Source organism: Xiphophorus couchianus, chromosome 17 (assembly GCF_001444195.1).
Source record: "Xiphophorus couchianus chromosome 17, X_couchianus-1.0, whole genome shotgun sequence".
In the NCBI taxonomy this organism is placed as follows: domain Eukaryota; kingdom Metazoa; phylum Chordata; class Actinopteri; order Cyprinodontiformes; family Poeciliidae; genus Xiphophorus; species Xiphophorus couchianus.
The window spans coordinates 10,544,453-10,559,692 of NC_040244.1; positions in this window are offsets into that span (position 1 = coordinate 10,544,453).

The window sequence follows — 15,240 nt, forward strand, 5'->3', positions numbered from 1 at the left end:
AAGTTGTAGATCAAAACAAATGTAGCTACTATAAAGATCCAGTTAAAGTCCTGTTCAGAATCTGAGGCAAGAATTCTTCAGCCCATCCGATCAGACTAAACTTGAGGTATCTTGTGAAGGAAAATTGGCAAAGATTAGGAGACATGATCTATCATGTCTCTCACATAAAATCCCAATAAGATAGACTGATTAATACTTTTGGAAGGGACTGTAGATGAAGTTGGTGTGGTGACAAAAGGCCAGCAGTACACAGCACAATTTCTGTGATGGTTGCATTAGAAATATTGAAGATGCATTTCCTACCGCGTCTGTTATCCAATAATTTCTTGACAGCAGTGGAATAAAAGAAGAGGCAGTTAGGCATCTGTGATTATTGATTAGAAGGCTGAGAAGATCCAGGATTTTCCCTCTTACATTTAGTGGCCTTTGACTGTCAGAGCTGCATGTTTTTTTGTCCCTGAAAGGGCACATTTGTTGCCTCTATAATGTTGTGTCAAGACAGCATGAGGCAAAAAAAAAGGAGAGCTCTATTCTTTCACCTCTTTTAAACAATCACGTGCTGTGGAATTCATTTGTCTTGGTTTGGCTTTGTCTCGGAGGTGGCACGAAAGCAGGAGCCTCCTTTTGTTGCTTGAAATTGATGCCGCTAACGGTGTAATAAAAACGTCCAAAACTCGCGTTTCTGTTTGAGGGAAGAGCTCCTTTTGTTTCTCCTTGCAGAAGCGCTCGTTCTGAGGAGATAACTGCAGGCTGTTTTAGTGGCAAGATTAATATGTTGTGCACTTAGACTGGGGTGTGTTTTCTCACACCAGCAATATCTTGGGTGTCACAATCAAAGCGTTCTCTCTTTGTACATTGACTTCGAATCCCTCCCCTGTCCCCCCGTCTTCATTCTTGTGAATGGTAAACAGTGCTGCGTGTCAACAGATAGCACATTTATCTTGTTAGAGGACGCTTTAGTGACTAAAGATATTGCTGTCATTATGTTTAAGATACTCCACAACAGCAGGAGAACTTCATTTAATCAATATCAACTGAGTCTGATGAGTATCGCATTTTGATCAAGAACAAAGGAGAAAGTCACACTGGGTAGTTTTCCATGTCCTCAATGTTTTGTTGGGGAGCCAATTCACCCACTCGAATCAGCTGCGTTGAAACAAGGAGAAGGGCGCAGTTTGGACTGTTGACTTGTTTTGCATCAAGAATGTACTCCGATTTCCTTCCGCAGTCCAAAAGTATCACCATTGGATAATTGATTACTCAAGAGTACCCTTAGGTGTGAGTGTGTTTGTTTAAAATTTGTGTCTTTGTAATGGACTGGCATCCTATCCAGGATGCATCTTCTCTTTCTGCACAATGACCACTGGACATAGGCACCAGATGCATATGGCAGGGACATATCTGAAACATGCAGAAGCCAACCTTGGAGAACATAAATTGGGCCCCTTAAATTGCCTTTGGAAAACTGTAAAGCTACCTCTTCCTTCCCTGAATATAACCCCACCTCTTGTTGCCTACTCTACAATTTCTCCCACCTAAGTTGTAGATCTTAGTTGCTCTTCTAGAGTTAGAGGTGGACTCTGTTTCATGGTTAGGAGACTTCAGGCAGTGGTCGTGGAAGCCAAACAATTCCCTGCATGGTGTTTCACCAGGTATTTTAGCGTAAATGGGGGTGAATACATATGCACACAACACAATTTACTTTTATTTTTGTAAAAGAAATTCTAATCGTGATATTGGTCTATCACAAAATACCCTCCTGCCACCAACTAAATATAGTAAAGTTTGTGGGTTTTAATGTAAGAAAAGTTTAAGGAGTATGAATACTTTAGGAAGATACTTTAATTCCTCTGTGCGGATTTGCTGAATTTTGACTTTTAAAATAATATTTTCCTATTTATTTATTCCTTTTCTTTTTATTTCTGTTCTTTGTTTTTATTCGGTGACAAACGCTAACCTGCCATGGCTGGATTACTGAGCTGTATCTGAAGACTAATGAGAGAAATTTCCCCCGAGAATCTTTATCTAATGCTCTTTCGAGAGCACCTTGGGGACTCACTTTTCCTATCTGTCACTTACTCAAGCACGCACACACACACACCCACGCCCACACTGATCCAGTGAGACACACCTCCAATCCCATCACTGATCTGCCCCTCCACTGTCTGCCCGTCATCCCCTTTTCACCCCTCCATCCCCTCATCCTCGTCCTCCACCCCCACCTTCACTCATTGACACTCCTGTTTCCTCTAACACTATCATGTAGCACAGGCATTTCACTTTTGCACCTTGCAATTAAAACTAGCAGAGAGGTGGAGGAAAAGAATACTCTTTTTCTTTCAGCCCCCACCTTCCCCCGCCACCCTTTCTCCAAAAAGCAACCGTTCTGTGTTTCTCTTTTTCTTTTTTTTTGTGGGTACACGTGTTAGAAATTCAGAGTTTACAAGAATGGCAGGCATGGAATTAATTAACAAAGGAAATCTCACCACGGCTTTCAGCTGGAGTTGATAATTTTGCCTCTTTTTTTTTTTCTCCTTTTTTGTTTTTGCTCGTATGATAACAGGTGCAGGCTGATTTGGCAGAACACAATAACACAAAGTGTCAAATGGAAAAGAAAATTTCTCCACCCCGGAGAAGTCACACACACACACACCCGCCTACTCGTACATAGCACGCTCCAAACTTTGTACACCATCTGAGAGGAGTACACCCACTTGTGAAGTCCAACCCTTTGATTATTTGGTGCTGCTATACTGACCTCTGCAGGTTCCTCCCCCCTGCTCTCTTGTGGGTTTTCGTGGTTGAATGGGTCTTCGCATATGTGTGTGGCCAAGCAAGTCTGGCTTCTTGAATTCGTAAGTGATCTGGTGTGGAGTCTGCATGGGTTGGAATGGGATTCTGATGCTGAACAAAAACACTGAAGGAAGTTCTGAGTAAAACCTACAATATGTATGAAGGTGTCTATTGGCCTTAATTTAAAGAGAAGAATGGTAATACTATTAAGAATGCAAATCTGAAATAAAGGATTACCTTGATTATTAATATATAAATTATGTATTTATATATGAAAATGAGTAAATAAGTAATTACAGTACATGCTTAGTCTTGTCTTGACAATGGACTCAATGAAACTGTCAGCATACTGAGATTGAAAAGTTTGATTCCTGAACTACCTAGTGATTCTAATTAGCAATGTACCCAAATGGTAGGTGTGATGTTCAACTTAATAATCCCTAATTAATTTATTATCTGATTGAAATCATAACAAAAGTAGCTTTTTTTTTTCTTTTTTGCACAATTGGATATAAATTCAGTCATTAAGGTGTTCTAGTGTTGATGGTGTATCATTATTTGTCACTATACACAATGTTGTACAGGTAGGCCAAAACATAAAATTTGGGGCATATTTTACCAAAACACTTTCCAAAGGCCATCAGTTGTCCTGTCAAGAGATTATCCAACCTGTGCAGTGGGTCTCTGCAGCTCTAAAAGAGTTGCTATGGGTCTCCTGTGTGCTTTTCTGAGTCCATAAATCAGTCTATCCATCTCGATATTTCAGTGCATTTATAAACTCTGCAGGTTTTTGGACACTGCAGGGCACTTCTTAGTCAATTTCTGAATTCAGGGGAATGGTTCAGGCAACAGCAAACATGGTGACGTTGAAGGAAATTTTCATAGTCCATGTTTGTAGAAACAGCTGAAATTATGGGAGATTGTTTTGTAGCCTTTTCTTGCTCTAAGCTTCTCCAGAGCGACATCCCTAACAGCTTGTATGAAATCTAAATGTGCAATATCGTATTTCTCCAATCTAGATTTAGCTAGTACTTGCATGTGCGAGCCCCTGCTTCAGAAATCCGAAAGTTATGAGATTCTGAGATGCTTATGTGTTCCCTTTAGTCAGAACACCTTGGGCAACTGCCTTTGTAACCTATTTGAAAAGAAAACTGCATTGCTTATTTAAAGGGTGCTTAGTCTAATTAGAATAGGTCAAACAATGTGGAAGACAGAGAAAACTGCATTGCTTATGTGGCTCTTCTCAGGCAAGTAAAGTGTACCATCTGTGAGATGATAGGTGTCAGAGCGGTCTGTTGTGGGACAGTGTTTGGTTGGAAGAAACTGCTCAACAAACACAGGAAAAACTGTCTAGTGTAATCAAGACCCACACGTGCGTGACAAACATTCATGCACACTGACGCCTCACAGGGAAAGCATCATCACACATGGAGTCAGAGATCAGGGCAATGTAAACAAGAACTCCTGATTATTGTTGCATTTCTGTTCAATTTTTTATTTGTTTGAAATTGGAACTCTGGGCTCTCTTGTGTTTTTGTCCCTCCCCATCTTTTACACAGCAGTTCCTTGATATTAAACATGGATTAGCAATGTCTAATCTCTGGCCAGCCAGACACGATGGAGAGCAGAGGAGGGGCCGGGGGTGCCTCCACCCCCCACCACAGAGGCCATTGATTTCGAAGCTACTTGCGCCCTGTTTGTATGTACAGCCACACTGGAGTGTGGGCTTGTTAAATGCAAAGTGCTTCACCTGTCACCCACAGGTCCATGTCTCATCTTCCTGGGGTTTATCAGCACATAAAGTCACAAGGACGCAAAATAAGATCTGGGAATTTTGCAAATCGGGTTTAGGTATTGCGTGTGCTGCGTGGTTCTCAGACAAGGCTGATTGGATCTATCCCTGTCTCTAACGTCATGGGTGACTCCGTACAGACTAAACAGGGTAATCATCCAGTATTCTGTCTTCTGCTCGCGTTTTATTTTTATGTTAATGCCAGATAGCTCCAGTTCCACTCAAACATTTACTCAATCTTCTGTTAATCTTAGGCTTTTAACGATGCATTCACAATGGGATGATTATACAACACACAACTTTTGTGGGTTTTAATTTCCTTGATTGACTGCAAGCTTGAATTTATATACTCAATTTTATTTAACCTACCCAATCCACATCCACTTTTGTAGCCTTAACCCATTTTATGGCATAATTTTTGATGAACATGTGAGCTGCCTTCTTAGCTAAATTGGTAAGATTAAATTTAACTAGGCTGGTTTCCTGCCATCCACCTGGCTTTTAGAATAGTCTACAACATTTCAGTTGGACTGAGTCCAGTGCTTTGGGATGTCTGTTCTAGAAGCTTTAACACAAGTTTGGGATCACTGTCCTATTGAGTCATCCAATTGTGTCCAAGCTTTAAACATCTCATCCAAAATTTCCCTCTCAAATTGATTTTTCTTGGTTGAGATGTTTGGGAACCACCCAGGAACCATAAAAGGCTTAGGCCCATCACAAATCAGAAATTAGCAGAACAAAAGTGGTACTGTCCACTTTGAGGCCAGTTTGATGTCGACATGGATTCAGAGTGCCAGCCAAGAAAGAAGCCTCTGTTCCAAAACTGTCACTTTAAAGCTCATCTGAAGTTTGAGGAAATAAACTTTTCGTAGGAGTAAAGGTAGCAAAGGTGGGTGTTCGAGCAGGACAATGATCCCAAATGTTATTAAATTACACATGGGTTCCACTGTATTGATTAATGGTGCTACTTAACGGGGTTTTCTTCCTCATGACCAACATAACATACCATAAGGGTTCTCCTCCTCCCGCCTGTACTGCCCAGTAACTGCTTAATAATTCATAATTCAGTTCACATCCTAGTCCGAAATGCAATGGTGCCACACCAAACACACAGTAAAATTGTTTGTTTTTTTCTATTAACAAGGCAATCTAATAATAAGCTTTAATTAACTTGACATCAGTGCTGTTGAAAATGTATGAACTACGCATTGAGGCCAAGTCTGTGATGGAAAACCAGCAAATTTAAATGAGATGTGTCATTTGTGATTGGGAGTGTGGTCAGACATCCATGAGCCAGGACCGGGTTCATAATCATGAAACCCTCTCTGCAAATTGTTGCAGTTGTGCGTTGTCCAGTGTTGAAAAGGGAACAGTTTAAATGAATCAAAAAAATAAAAAACACTATGAAACATCTGTGAGCGAATGTAAATATCTGTGTGAAACCAAATGGTGGCCGATTTAACATTGGAGATCCAGTGTTCGTTTGAGCAGCCTTGGTGGAAAAGTCTCTTGTATAGATTAAGATTCATGCCTACTTATATCAATCATGTGATTACTCTCTGACAAGTTCACTTTTCTCATGATTAGAGCCCAGGTTAAATCAAGTCCCAAACTAGTCTTTGAAAAGGCAATTTTATGTATTTCTCTTGGCCTCTAGAAAGTCCAAAGTGTGTATTTCTGCAGCGCAGGTTTTCAATCTGGCCTTGGTGCTCAATATCGAAGGATAACCCTAGTGATTAGAGTCTGAAGTCTGCTTCAGCTTATTATGCCAAACATCACCGGCCCTTTCTCCAAATATATCATAAATAATTATTACGGAGTGCATGTTCACTGCTCTGGGCTATGGATATAACCTGTTTAGTTTCAAACACGGCCCAATCAATATAACTCTGTCATCAAAAATGTATGGGAACACCAGCTTGTATTTTATTTATCTGTGGTTTTTTTCCACCGTCTTATATTATGTATGTGTTTATTTGTTTCCTCTGGCTAATTAAAGCCATACTGATTTTTGAATGAGCTGGGAGTAACTGCACACTGCACCGCTAAGTGCATTTAGCCATATGTGTGGGCAGGTTTGCGTATTTTGCGTGCACGCCCTCTTAATCTCGGTCCAGCAGGCAGCGCAGCTCGAGGGACTCTGGAATTATAGATTGAGGACAGGAGTCATGCGATGATTGACAGCCGCATTCTGTTTGAGGTGATTAGGTGCACCAGGCCCAAAGAAAACAGACATGATGGAAATTTCAACATCTCCTCTCTAATTTCTACTGCAGGGTAATTATGATACATGATGATCTGCAGACATCATTGGCCACACAGTTTGACCCGTTGCGCTGCCTCTCTATGTCACAGCAAGCCCGTCCTCCCACAAATGCTGCAACACGGTAAAATTCAGTAAAAACTGGCGGTGTCAGAAAGCAGTGGGGAATTGTGGCATGAAGAACGTCTGCAATTACACTTTGTTTTTCAGTGAACAAATAGTGCACATGGGCGAAGGTGGAACTCACGACTCTGTCCAAATTCAACAAAATCAACCTACAGGCAGGCCTGTAATTACTCCAAACTATGCGCGTTACCATGTTTATTGATGTGCACAAAGCACCAAAGTATAATGCATCTCATACATGCTCGCTTTTAAAACATAATTATTGTTTTCACATGTAACTCTTGTGACGAGATCAATCTGTACACTCAATTCCATTCTTTGACAAGCTGAAAGGTAGGTTAGATCCAATCTTTGAAGTTGTATAAGACTAATATAAAAGGACTATTTTTTTTTATTTTGGTAAATGTTTTTAAATTCATTTAAGCAATTTGTACCTGCATTTTTCCCATCTTTGTTCGGTTTTGACTTGGTATGCAGTGGCATACGATTTGCAGCAATAGTAAAACTCTGATTGGAAATATTGTACTCAATGACAGCTCATTACCAAGATGTAAAGAAAAGAAAAGAGATGGTTGGTCATAACCCAAACATAAAAATTTGATGGAAACTGACCAAAAATATCCAAATATTTGCAACCTTGATTTTGTTCTGTTGTTGTTTTTGTTGTTTGAGACCAGGAAAACAAGGTGGCACTCCTCTCTACTGAGTTTTAAAAGAACATAACAGCAGATGAAGGTGCCTAAGGTCACACAATCTAACTGCAAATGTGCTGTATGTACTAATTTCATATTGCAGCCTAATTGTCAACATTTTCATAATTCATTCAGCAACATCAACATGGTGCCCTTATTCTCTCAAATAATTTCACATATTTATTTTGAAGCCATACTTTGTACATTGGGATAGTTAATGATTACATCCTGACACACATGAAAGTTTTTAGCACTTTTTCTGAAAGTAGTGTTGTTGTTGTTCAGGACTGTTCCTCAATAAATCAGTGCAGAAGCCACAGAGCAACATAATGTTGTCTTTAAAACATAAAATTTGGAGTGCATGTGCACGATTTAACTTTTTCGCATTTATTCAGCTGTAGGGGCATTTTTATTAATGTGGCTCTGCAACCTTAAGCTGAGCATATGTTGAGTGTTCATGAGTTCACTTACAATGCACAGGAAGAAGCACATGGCCACTGTAAGCCCATGTTGTTGCATCCACTGCAACATGTGTGATATATGGGATCGTGTAGCCTCGAAGGCGCAAAGTCAACCCATATATGTGTGCTGTTTTAATGCAGAGAAATTATAGAAACAGGAAAGTACCAGGAGGTTAATGACTGTCCCATATGCTCTTTGTAAATCAATTTCTATACATTTGGAAGATATGGCCTCCTCCTGCTCTACTTCCAGTCTGACAAAAGCTGCTGCCTCTCCCCACCCACGTCAGGTGCATTTAACATGGCTTTGAACGCCATGCTGCAGGAGTCCTCCAATACTGCCTGGCTATGAGCTCATGTATTAGAGATGTAAGCTTTTTCCAAGAGGGCAGGTAAGGGGAAAAGGGTGGGGTGGGGGGAGTAGAAGGAAGAAAGGGGTGTTTTTGTTTTGATAGGCTGAATCGGAGTAGTTTTCACTTAGCATTTGAGCATTAGTTCATGTTTCAAAGAGAAACCTTTCAGATTTTCTCTAAAGAATAAAGAATTCTGTGGGTGCTCTTGTATGTCTGACAGCTGCCTATTGACTTGTTTACTTTTAGCAGGTGTGTTTATGGTCTTGTTTTTCAAGGCAGGCCTTGAATCCGTATTGGATTTGACAGTGTGAGGCATTTTACAACCATCAATAACACCGGCTGAGAGTCGGTGTTATTTCCAGCCCTTTGCTTTCAGAAAGTTGCTTTAACTGTTTGTGATCTGTCAGAACAGTAGAAAGACAAACGCTGAGAAAAACATAAGAGTTCCTTGCAAAAATATTCACAACTCTTGGATGCGTTCAAATTTGTTGCATTAAAGCTGAAAGCATGAATGTATTTCATTAGAATTGTAGGTGAAGTCAACTAGCTGCAGTTGTGAAGTGGATTTCAAAATGTCTAACAGTTTAAAATGCAGTGTGAACTTCTACATTATATTTTTATCCCAAAATGTAATTTTCCTGGTACTCAAGCTGTACACAAGCATGTTTCTTGGTGAGCTTGGTTTGTTTTAGGTACAGTGTTACTTTTTCTACCACACTTTGTTTTTGCATTTATGGGAAAATGGAATAATTATAAACTGAATGCTAATACATGCTACACTTTCACAATTTGAAGCAAATGTGAAAACATTGTGTCTACTACAATCTTCCATTTTACCTGAAATCAGACTAAGATGCATGCTAGAAAATGTAAAACATTCATGGTGTATGAATACGTCTGCATGGTTCTGTAAGATGCTACTTACATCGTTTATCAACTGCATGACCTTTTTATTTAACTGAAAGACAGTCTTAAATTCAGCCTGTGTGGAAGAAGGGCCATTTGCATATCTAGGGTTAAAGCCCCGCTGCCCTTCATATACACACCAGGTGAGAAAATACGTATTAATCCCCCAAGGAGGTGAGTATAAAACACATATCTACAACCTTCTGATTGTTATATGTAGCAATAGGAAAATTAAACACTGAAATGTGTCAAGCCTTAAATTAGCGCCCCATATTTTAGTGCCATTTTCCTCGGTGACACGCTGCAAAGGCCTCAACAGACAGGAGTCATCTCACTTGTTGTCAGACAAGCTTCCCGTCACCTCACCGCTGTCGTATGAATTTGCATGGAGTCTTGACTTTGTTTTCACTCCTTTTGTGTTTTTTTTTTCTTTTTTCTTTTTTTTTGGCTGCAGCTGTTTTAAGGGTTGCAAAATACATTTCAAACAAGCAAGTTGTTACAAATGTTTGCACGGCTTATTGGCTTCCTTTCAAATGCTCTGCAAATGTGTTGCTATAGACAATCTGTTCTTGCCTTTTTTCCCCCCTTGTCTCCTAAGGGTTTCAGGAATTTTTGGTGCATTCTTTTAACAGCAGATGTTTAATGTACACTTGAAGAAGAAGGGGAGAAGTGTGGCTTAATTTAAAAAATCTTCACATGCACTTCGTAGGTTTTATTTGAAAGGAAACAGTTTATGCTGATTCTCTCATTCACGTCTCAGCGCCCCCCTCCGTCTGGGCAGCTATAATCCTACTTCTTGTAGACTAAACATAAAACCAGGAACCAATCTGCTTCTCCTGGATGTTTCAGAGAAATCTGACAAAAAAAAAAAAAAAAAAAAGAATTCACATCAGCAACTTTTCCAGATAAAAGCGTCACATCTCGCCAAGTGAAAAGAAGGATCTATCCTTTTTTCTTTTTTTTTTAACCTCTTATTGCCTTTGCATATGTTAGAGCAGCTTGATTAACAGCCAGGGCGCCCAAAAGCTAATTATTTTATTGAGTTGTGGAAGAGGCGGGATCCCACCCCAGAGATTTAGCTTTGGCTTGGGCTGCATAATAATAAAAAAAATAGGAGTCCCGCATGTGATTTGTGATTTCTCTCCCCTCTCTTGGTGACAGCAGGATGAGCCCCAGGTATGGGTGGTCTCATCTCTCGTCCATCAATAAGAAGCTTACTAGCAGTACTGGAAATGGGAGGGAATACAATAGCATTGCAATTTGATTTTAAGCCCCATAGGTCAATCTCCTGAACCCCCCGTTTCTGGGACTGCCTTTTATCTTTTTTTTTTTTTTTTTCCTCATCCTTGAAGTCTGTATTTTTTTAAATTTTTGTCACCGGGACTCGGTCTAATTTTCTTTTCTTTTTTCATCTGTCCCCATCACTTTTTGCCTCCTTTACCTTTCTGCTGAATTGTTGAACAAAGTGTGATTTTATTCATTTTTTTAAGCTATGTCTCTTTTACAATTTGCTTTTAATTTGAACAGGAATATACACTGAATCTGTTAAAAGAGCATAGTGTAAAGACAGGACTGGATTTAAAAAGTTACACCTTTAATATTAGAAGTTATCATCCGTCCTTTCTTTTTTATTTCACTTTTATTTAGACTGTTGTCCCAGCTGAGTTTTTCAATTTGATATTTTTTCCTTTACAACAAATATACTATTTTACTGTTTTAAAAAAGTGGAACTGAAGTCCAACACAAGTGTAAGACATAAACCAAATATGTATTTTCTTTTAAATAAGATCATGACACAAATAAATAATGAAGTGGAAACCGCTTTTACTATCCCGCAAATGGGAGATTCAGGTATTAAAATAAAATAAAGTAAAAGCATATATGTTAAAACAAAAATGAAGAAAATCAAGAGCTGAGTTACAAGTTCGTAAAACATAAAAACATGAGGCCTTCTCTGATTGTTGATGGAAAATGACTCAAAAAAAATCTCTCTCCACATACCCACATTGATCTCAGACACCTATGCTTTACTTTTTTTAAACTTTTACATGTTGATCTTTTCCTAGCTCTAATGCCAAGTTGAATCTTCTCTAACTTCTACTTTAAACATCGAAGTCAAACATTGACCTTGCTTCTTACCCAGGGTGACAGTGAACAATGCACTGTAGCGTTTAGATTTTTTAGAATACCAAATTTAAAGTTTAAATAACCAAATATATTTACATAGTTTTATAAGTTGATGTAGAGCATTTTATATGGATAAAACCATGAATCTCAAATAGCAATATAATGTCAACTGAAAAATAGATAGTTACTTATGAGGAAAGAATCTAGACATAAGCTGACCCGAATGCACAGAATAACACATATTTGGAGAATTACAGTTTTAACAAAAACCTTCTTCCCGTCTCAGATGCAAATTTTCTGATCATTGCAGTGCCCAGCCACACAGCAGTGGGGTCAAGTTCAAACCAATTGATCATAATTATGTGCAAATTTGTTGTTTTATTGTCATTTTCGGCGTTTAAAACAAAACGTTGTATAAGTGACTAATTTAAATAACAGCAAAATGTGTGTAAAATATAATTGACCATTTTTTTTCTGTAGACTGAAAAACATTCAAATCAAGGAAAATTCTTATAGATGTTTAAAAAAGGCATAAAACAGATCAATGTTCTTCGCGTCATTCTTGCAGTGAGCAGCCTTGTCCTTTTAGTGGCGACACCTACTGTTGAGGATGAAAACTGCAGTGAGAGTTGCATATCTCAACGCCATCAAACGCAGCAGTGTTTTGGTTTGCTTCATAATTAAATGTTGGGGTTTTTTTTGCCAAATCAGCCTGCTATCGTTTTACCTAATTCTAATGATTCTAATTTTTATTTTTTGTTGCAGCATATTAGAAATTGGTTATCCTTCATCTCTGACATAGTGCTGAAGTGTTTGGACTAGCTATTCAATGCTTACCATTTAGCAGCAAGTGATTATAATTTGTCTACATCGAGTCATGTCTTCCTATGTATGTGTCACTGTATTAGGAGAATCTAAGTGAACTCACCACCCTGTCAACAGAATGTAGCTCCTGGGCTTTCTGTGTGGGAGGGGAAAAAAAAAAAAAGATCTGCAGTCACCGCACTGAATCAACGGTGGGGTGGACAACAAATTGGCTTCTTCAAGTGTCCCTCTCCAAATGCTAAGGTTAGGCTTTAATTGTGGCACCTGGGTCGAAAAGCAGCCGAGTTATAGACAAAATAGCAATGCTCGTGTCAACGGACGTGTTGTGAATAGTTCACATAATATCAGTTTATACACAGTGGACACGGAGCCAGCCACCTTTGCTCCTCTCCCCTGTTCTCACTGAATAAGAATCTGACATAAATTCTGCACATATAAAATTAGTAAATGCCACTGTAGCCGTAGTTAAATATCACACAAGCCCCCAGAGAGGGAGAAGAGGAGGGGGGGGGGCTGGGAGGTGGAAATGCTGGCAAGTTACCTTGGCCTATTTTTTTTTTTTTTCAATTTTATAAAGGGGAAGGGGAAGGGAAAGCCAGAGAGAAAGGAAGAGGAGGAATACTGTCTGGTGGAAGGGTAGAGAGAGTGGTGAGAGGAAACAGCTGTACATCATCAGAGAGAGTGTTTAGATATGGACCTGTCACTATTTCCACTTCCCGCCCCCCTCCTCTTTCTCTACTGCAATTCGTCCTTTCCATAATGAAACTATTATTAAAACCAGAATCTTTAAGGAACGCTGATTCGTCATCTTTCACCACCTTTCCTACTTAAAAAAGAAGTTCCACCATTTGCTGACACATTTGTGAATGAACACATTATAAGGATCATCGATTGAGGCTATTTAATGAAACTGAAGCGTTAAACGCTCACTGTGAAAGCATTGTTTTTGTATTAGTAGGATGAAGTTCTGCACAATTCATCATAACAGGAAAAGTATCGTGGAGCAACTTGGAGACTCGTCTTTGTACTCTGCTAGATTGTCTCAAATCTTACATTTATTATACATTCTTAATTTTTTTCGTTTTTCTTTTTTGCTCAAGAGTTGGATGATCCCGTCTTTCAGCGGTGAAACCAACGCCAATCTTTTACTAGGAACACCTAGTCATCTTAAAATCTGTGAATACTATAAAAGTCGCGCCGTTTTCTCAGCTTTAGTTTTTATTCTAAAAACTGTTGTTTTAAAACATTAACTCCACAAAAGAAGCCGTATGAATAATAAAAGAAAATGTTAAGAAGTGGAAAGTTATGGTCAGAGCCGGCCCAATGCACAAAGAAGCTAAACAGCCGTTAGGACCTTCAAAAAGAGCAATAAAGTCGCAACACAGCAGTAGAAATGGAACTTTTTCACAACTAATTAAATAAAGGAAATCTTGTTTCTTTGTAGTTAAAATGTTGCATGCAAATGAATGTTGTCAGACATTAATTTTTATTCTGAGTTAGATATTTTATGCGTTCTTTTTCACGCCACATTACGAAAAACCAAAACCTCAACAATAGAGGTGAAAACTGTCAAAAGCAAAACAGAAAAACAAATGTCCCCAAAAATCACCTGCTTTGTTTTCAAGTAAATGTAGCTCAAGACTCATTCCATTAGATCACTTACATCTTCTTTTCACCCGCTGTCCACTGAGATTTAACAACACACATTTTGGTTGCAAAGTTGAGTGGCTGCTATTTACTTTCTGTTTATGATTTATGAGTCAGATGCGTATATATTTTACCACGTAGGACATCAAATCAGTACTACTCGAGTTGCGATGATTGATGGTATTTTCAGTGTGAAATTATGTTGACACGGTTAATAACGCATTTACTTTTAATGTTTTCGACAATCATATTTTCAAGTCATATTTTATGATGCGTAGAAGTCCCTTAGAACAATTCGCTGAATGTCCCTTTGTAAATCTGCTGGCATTCCTCCAGTCCTCAGACCTGTTGCAGCATGGCTGCTGGTGTTGGCAGGAAACCAGGACGTCCAATTAAGATAAAATGCCAACAGCAAGCGACGCACTGGCTGCTTTGACATGACGAGTGCCAAACAAAAGAGAGAGAGGAAAAAAGTAGAGTCAGATCTCTGTGATGCTGCTCTGCATTAAGGGTTTAATTGCTGTCGGTTTGTCACTTAACTGCTGTAAACAGCCCCCTCTCTGTGAACCGAGGGAAGCCTTTGGCAATCAGTTGGTAAATTAAAGGGGAGGGTTGTGGCACTTTGCCAGGCTCACGCTGTGGGAGCAACAGGCTGGTGGCAGAGAGGATGAGTGGAGGACGGCATAGCATAGAGGCAGGAAGAAAAAGAATATGACGGATAAAATATTAAAGCAAAAAAAAAAAATTTATCAACTCGTAGAGCAAAACTCTGGGGGAGAATTCGATTTGGGCTTCTTCCAACTACAACCTTGAGTTTGACTGAATTTGCTCGTTGGGGTTAAAAATGGCAAATATTCATAATTTAATTTTTCTTGGACCTTTTGTCCAATCTCCTGTTTGACATTGTATAGTCCATAATGCCTTACAATCTAACAGGATTCCCAGGATTTTTAGAAGAGAATCAGTCACATGAAAGAATCTTTACTATGCTTAACAACTGCTTGGCAAGTATACAGCATCTAATGTGTTGTTATGGAAACATAGTGACCTCAGAATGCCAATTTTTACTACAAGCTTTCTTAACATTGTCCTGGTGACAGCAAGGTAAACCAGAGTCCTTATCCAGGCTGCTGGATCGGATGTGAACATTTTACAGTATTGACTCCATAAGGGGCATCAAGGAACAGTAGGCTAACACACAATATAGGAGGGAGTGTGTTAATGGAAAAAAAGAGATTGTATCAATTAAGAAAAG